At 38.5% G+C, this 7210-nt stretch overlaps 1 pseudogene; it reads left to right on the top strand.

The window, feature by feature from the left end:
* Positions 1 to 234: 234 nt before the first annotated feature.
* LOC114736154 (uncharacterized) lies at positions 235 to 5318 on the top strand (annotated as a pseudogene).
* Positions 5319 to 7210: the final 1892 nt, after the last annotated feature.

Here is a 7210-nt window from a genome sequence, read left to right as displayed (position 1 = left end):
TTTAGCCTTTAATCACACTTGGAAATTCTTTAATTGTAGTTCACCGGCCTATGTCGTCATCAATCACCACTGGCATTGGATGGGCACACGGTAGCCCTAAGCCTATTCCTTACGCTGTCGTTTTCAGGGCGCCCAATTATGCTTAGTTTGCCTGGGTATTATATAAGCCACCCCAGACTTATTATCGCCTTTCGTTCTGCAGCCAGGTATCATTCTTTTCTATCTTCCCCAACCCCCCCTTTGGTTTCTCTCAATTTCTCGGCTCTCGCCGTACATAGATATTTCGGCTTCGGTATTCGAGGCTTTTGATTCCGATCTCGTGACCAACCCTAGCTACGGCTCTCGATTCCTGCTTCGATCTTCAGATAATCTGAAATTAAATGTCTACCGGGAGACGAGCAGATTTGTTTGACGCCGACAAGGCCAGTGGATCTGATCCCTCCGACCGACCTGCGATTGCTGAGGATTTTGATGATTCGTCGTCTGTGGATGGCGTCTCTTTGAACGGCGTTGAATCCGGTTCGAGTGCTAGGCTTCCGGGAGAAAGTGGTGGATCGAGGAGGGAGACTCTGCTCACGCAGCGGTTGACGGATATACTCGTAGATCAGGGCGATGGGGATCTTTTGCTTCAGCGGAGCAACCAGGATGATCATCTGATGCAGTGGTTTCAGGCTCTTAATATGCAGATTATGGGGGCATGTCGCGCTGACGAGAGGCTTAAACCCTTTTGAAGATGAACGTCTCCGGTGGCGTCGCCGAGGATCCCCTGCTAACCCAATTAAGTCAGGTAAGAGTTGGATTTCTATATTTCGGTGTTTCATCTGAAAGATATTCCGAGTCTTCGCGGCCTCAGCGATGAGGCACCTGTAAATTTCATTGTTAGCCTGAATTTTGGGAACTGCACAAATGATTTGTTCGTACTCCTTTTTGTTCGATCTTGCATCGAACCAACAACTTATTCGTTTTCTTCTCAACTTCTGTCAGATGTGTTTTGTGAATGGCCAACGGCCCTTTAATTCCTTTTAATCGTGCAGCATTTCGAGCCAGCAGAGGTTGGGATGCTTGCCAGATGCTTCTGTGTACCTCTTGTTTCGATCCGAGTTGGAACAATTCACAAGGAAGGGTCACGTTTGTGTCCTACCGCCAATAGGTAATCTCATTTAAGCTTTTGTGAAAATCTACTTCTTATTGTTCCCCTGTATCTTCGTCAAGGGAAAATCGTCTTATGGATATTATTGTAGATATTCTAGCGTCTGGTTTACACAAATCATTTGTACTGTGCATTTTTTAGGATGGAGTTACAGGTCTTGAGTGCATTTTGTGACCTGAAGCATTTATTGATGATCTAAGTTCACCGTTCAGTCACTATGATTTATTATTTTTGATAGTTATACATTCATTGTTGTATGAACGTATTCAAAATTTGAACTTACTGCCATATTTCCACTTTATTGCTACATCTACCGGCGGTTTGTTCTGTACATCAAACCATGCAGGCTGTTAGGTTTATGATTATTCGCGGTGTTATAGTAGTTTCTGATGTTTTGCAGTAGCTCACCGATATAAATATACCTGTAAGTTAGTGTCTGTGTGTATGATGTTGTGTGTAAAGTATGATTTGAAAGCGTTGACCTCTTTAGCCGCAACAGGCTTGCTCTTTCTGTGCTTCTGCATTCCTTGTTGACAATTGAAGCATCCATTTGTTTCCTGTGCATCTCTGTGCAAATCTCCTGTCAAATTATGCAGTTTGTGCGTTGGGTCTCTCTGGTTTGTTTTCTTTTGTGGAGATGTCCTATTTTCTGTCTTATTTCCAATCTTTTTTACAGTAGGGCTGTGACACCCCTACTTGCTCCATTTATAATATTCAGTGGTTGCTGTAAATATATAAAATTGCTCCTTTATTGTTAAAACCAATTTGTTTGCCAAGCCTGACAGTTTTTCTGCCTTCAAGAGTTCTCATTGGTTTCTTTAAAAGTTAGTCAAGTGAGAGCCAGTGGTGTGGCAGCCTCTAACGCTTCCCAGTTTACAGTTTCTTCAATTTTTTCTTTTTTAAAATTAATACTTTTTATGTTTCACGTGTGACATTTATTCCTTGGACATCATGTATTCCATTCACACTGTCTATTTGGAGCTGTTACATATTGTCTGTCTTAGCTGGCTTTTCTGCAATTACATTGATGAATTTTCCTGCTTACCTTCACATGTCTGGTCAAGCTCAAAGTAGCAATTATGGACTGCTATACATGGATTAACACATCTCTTATGGCAATTTGCTTCCATTACCTGAGATTGAATTGCTGGCTGTTATTCTGAATTTAATTGTGGTGGTAATCTTAACTGAAAGGTGTAGTTTGTTGGGTGATCAATAGAAATTGTAGGAGTCCATAGTTTAGATTATTAATGGCAATATGTTCATTCTTCCAAGTAAATATGTCTTTTGGCTTGTAGGTACTGGGCGTATTCTATTATGATCTCTGAATTAGAAGAAGTAAAGGTAGTTCCATGATCCTATATTATACATATTATTGCATCTTGAGGTTTGATGTTCTCATGTGGAATAAAGTCAACTAACATCTTGTGTTGTGGTCCACCTTTAATTAGCATTATAATTGTTATTTGCATATTGTATACTGTTTTTGTATGTTTGTTGATTTTTGGATGTTTACTTTAGGATGATGGACATGTTATTTTTTCTTGTTTATCATTAACTTGGCCACTTATGCATCGTGTGCTCACTTGCACAAATTCATGTATGAAACAGATTGTTCTTGCATGCTGTATGTGGCTATAAATTATGTGCCTAATTCCTGTTTAAGATTCTTGTTGATCATCAATGATTATTATGCAGGTAGGGTAGCCGATCAGAACTGATCAATATTTTGAGCTAGCTGCATAAAACTTTGCTATGAAACTATGTGGATGTTTTGCTAACCCTATTACTAATTTGTATCACTTGTTATTTGTAAGGCTTAAAAGTGTGCACGGTATAATTTTGTTGTGAGAACTAAACGAAGAAGATTGTATTTACAATATATATACTTCCTTAGTATGAAGCACGTATGTTCATGGTTATGGCCTGCGGCAAGTTGTTTACTGTTGCAGTTTTACTAGTTTTTAAACATCAGAGGCTATATTCAATGTGAAATTAAATGCTAAATCACTTGTTTACAAAATCAAAAGTTTCGTTCAAACTCCTAGAAGCTATGTTCAGATCGTTAGGGTTAATTAGACAAGGCTTTTATGTCATTCGGTTAGTATTTGCTGATTCATTTTTTTTACTTTGATGGTTGAAGTTTGCGACAGAGCATCTCATTTTGATACTTCTTTTTCTACAGGTTCACTAATGTGGTATCATTCTGTCTTGAATTGTTTACAGGGGAAGCTTGAGTCTTATACTGCTGCCAAGTTCTGATCTTCGTCTCTCATTCATTGGAGATGATGGCAATGTAGAAAGGATGTTTACCCTAACCAAAAAATCTCATTGTGCTGCTGTTGTGATCAATGAAATCCCAGAAGACAGTTCTGGTCGTTCCTTCCTTATAAGAGCTCCAGATGGGAGAACCTTTTACTTCTGGTGCTCAGAGAAATCTAAACTGTTAGGAATTGAATTAATTGGAAAGGTAATTTGGGTTGCACTTTTTCAGTCATGCATTAAATTTTTCCTCTTGGCTCTCTTCATCCGTTTTTTTTTTTTTCCGGGTTGTATCCTTTTTTTCTTTGTTTTTTTTTGGTTAAGAGATTTGGACAAATATTACCACTCTGTCCTGAAACTTTTCCCCCTCAATCTAGTTGAAGGATTTGCTCAAGACGAAACCATCAGTAGCAGACTTGAGTGGGATTAGCAAATCAAGGCTCGATTGTTTTGCTACTCAGCTTCGTGCTTTTCTTGTGGATCATCAGTGGGCAGTATTAATGAAAGTGTGGCTTGTACCTCAACGCTGACTGCTAATTCCGTGGTTCACAATGCTTCTTTGTCCGCATCGAAATATGCCAGATCTCGACACAGTGGCAGTCAAGCAGTGAAGGGAAATGCACTTTACCTTGGCAGTCTTAGTCCAAAATCAAGTTCATTCAAAGAGGGTACCCCTAGAAACTTGTCTTCTTTCAGGATTGCGAGGGAAAAGTTAAAACGTCGCTGTGATAACCAACAGATTGCACTTGATGACTTGTCAAATGATTCGTTGAATACCTCTGATACAACTTCGAGTCATATTGATCATGATAAACTTCCAGAAGTTAACAAAACATTTCCTCCTTTAAGTTTTCTTGGATCATTAGGAAATCTTACTGTCCCATCAAACCTTGGTCAGCAAGGAGAAGTCCCCCCTTTGGCTTCGCCACTTTTTGCCCCGCACTATTGCTGGTGTCCCCCTGGGGTTTCAACTCGCCCATCCCCAGCGGCACCTTCGAAATTTCCTGGCTCATCCATTGAATCACATCCTTCTCCCGTGGATGCCTCCTTGTTCCCTAACGCCATCCCAGGTAGCCTATTGGCACCAACACCGCCACTTAATCTAAGCTCGCCTATGCAGTTCCCCCAATTCCTACCTGATCCGTTGATTAGAATGCCCCTTCCAGCTTCCCAGCAGATTCCCACCTTCACACCTCTAATATGTGATCCAATCGTTCACGTCCCAGTAATTGATGTGTGCTCTTCAGGAGGTCAGGGCTATCTTGTAAGCGCTGGCCCTGCCATATCAACTGCCATTCCTCCGTTGCACCCAAATCTTGTGAAGCCGCTGATTTCTGAATCTGATTCTGTGGTAAAGGGTGCGAGAGAGACGCTACGTCTGCTGATGGGCGGTTCAAGTCAGCCTAACAAACCGGTTATGGATACTTTGCCTGCAGTTTTGACAAATGCGGATGAAAAACCAAGCATAATTGTGACCGGCAGCCGCGGTCTCTATGCCGGATCCCGAGACGTTGATGTTATTGCCAACAGCATTGCAGCCATGGGTTTAGCTTCACTCTCTGGGGCATCCAGGTCAGACAGCGATTCCGATGATTGTGGCCCCTGTGGAATTTCAGAAGAACAAATGGGAGATCACAGTGATGCGACTGGTAGCTAGCGCCTTCTCCGATGTAGTAACGCATTCTCTTTCTTGTAGTGTTGTAGGTTTTCTTCTGTTCCGGTGACATGTAGATATGTTTCTACTCCTTCCCTTTTGAAATGTAACCAACTAGTGCAAGTATTAGTACTCTTGCCTTTTTATATCCCTTGGAGAAATATTTCATTACTTTGGTCTATATGTAGTTCAGAGCTAATATTCGAATGTTGATTTGTGAAACAACACTTTGTCCCTCAACTATTATTCATTGCTTCAGACCACATGTTTAAATATCACCAACCAAATAATGTTGAAGGTTTTTTTTAGGCGTTTTTATTAGGAAGAAAAGTAAGGAGGACGAGACCATTGGTCAAATTAATAAGCCGTATGAAGATCTATTTTGTATGTTTAGACCGGAGTTTTATAATCTGAATGAATCAGTCAGTCAACTGGATGAGCAGGCGGCGGATCAATGTCGTTCAAAATTATAGTTAACCTATACCCATAAAAAGAGCAAAAATATGCATAAAAATATTTTAATAAAAAGCAATAACCCATATAAATAAAATATTCATGCATAAATTACATATCATTTTAACAAAACATACAAGAAGATGAATATTTGAAATCCTGATCTCGAGTTAATAATGAAATCTATTTAATGCGCAGAATATGTAAAATATTGAAATTCCTATTATATACGTATATTTATTTAATGGACGTATGAGTAATTTTATAATGTAGTGTGTGTGTGTATATAACAATATATTTGCTTTCAAAAATAAATAATTTTTGCTTACCACTCGTCAGATTTTGCTCCAATCGTACATGCCCAGCTGCTTGAACCCATTAAGTTGGGTTTATGGCAATGCTTCCTCCTTCTTCTTTTTTTCCCAAACCGCGGGGAAAAATTTGAGGGTTTAAGCAAATATCCAACAATTTCTGTATTGAATCACTTAATTTGAAGCTGGTCATTCTTCTCAACGTCTCTCTTCCCCTTTCACCTTTTTTTTTTTTTTCTTCTTCTTTTCCTTCTCTTCTCTCTTATGATCTCTATAATCTGTAGCTTAGTTATTCTCCTTCACTTTTTATTTAGTCGTCGTCGTCTTCTCCTTTCTTGGCAAGTATCCATCTTCCATCCCTTTCTCTATTCATCATTTATTAAATCCATTTTTCTGCGGCATTTCCCCCTCTCATTTTCTCTCTGACTTCGGTTTTCATTTTTATCTTCATGATTAACTTTCAAAACAAGAAGTGAAAGTTTTTATAAAAGGGAAATACCAACTCATTACTTGGGTTATAACCAAATTATACCAGTTCAGACAGGTCTCCACTGGATTACATTTTTCCTTATTTCGACATTTAATGACACCATACAAGTGGCTGCTTCACCAATTTTCAGTTTGAACAAGCTCGTCCGGTCCAACTGCGATAAGATCAATATCATGTATCATATGTTTAGGGGTATGAATGATATGTGTATATATACGTGTGTGTGGCCAACGATATATATAATATGAATGTTATTATTTAGTTCGGCTAATTGAGATAAAACAAAGGGCTTTAATAAAGGGTTGTTCAGTTAAAGAAATTCTATGGGAATAATGATTGTAATGTTGAATGGAATTAATGAGGCATCATAGGTATCATTGCGCAGTGATATGAACACCAATGATTGTCACACCAAATCTTGCAAACTACTACAGTTACAAGACAACTTCTTCCTCGCTTCGTCTTAATTTTTCTCTTTCAAATTGTTCTATACATGTAAATGAAATATGTTGCCCCTTCTATTTCTTTTTAATTGTTGTTTTGGCAAAAACAAAAAATGTATTTATCTATTATACATTAATTACTAATTCTTTTTTTTGAAAAAAATATACTCTTACTTTCATTCTTTGTATGTTCAAAGAACCGTTAATTACTAAAATAAATTTTAAATATATTGAGAGTTTTAAAATAAATTTTGATATATTAATTACAATTCGTAATTGGTAATTTAAACAATGAAAACCTTGGATTACATATTAGAAAACGGAGGGGATAGATAACTACTTTGAATTTTTATTTGATGAAAGTGCCTTCTGGATGAAATTGGTGGGGGTGTGGTAACTCACTGTGGTTGATGGAGCCATGGAAAGTTGATGGACTGCCATGATGAA

This window comes from Neltuma alba, unplaced genomic scaffold (genome assembly GCF_004799145.2).
Source record: "Neltuma alba isolate B1F8T4 unplaced genomic scaffold, ASM479914v2 tig00013314_pilon, whole genome shotgun sequence".
Lineage (NCBI taxonomy): Eukaryota > Viridiplantae > Streptophyta > Magnoliopsida > Fabales > Fabaceae > Neltuma > Neltuma alba.
The sequence above is the reverse complement of the archived record's forward strand: the minus strand, read 5'-3'. Positions and strand labels throughout refer to the sequence as shown.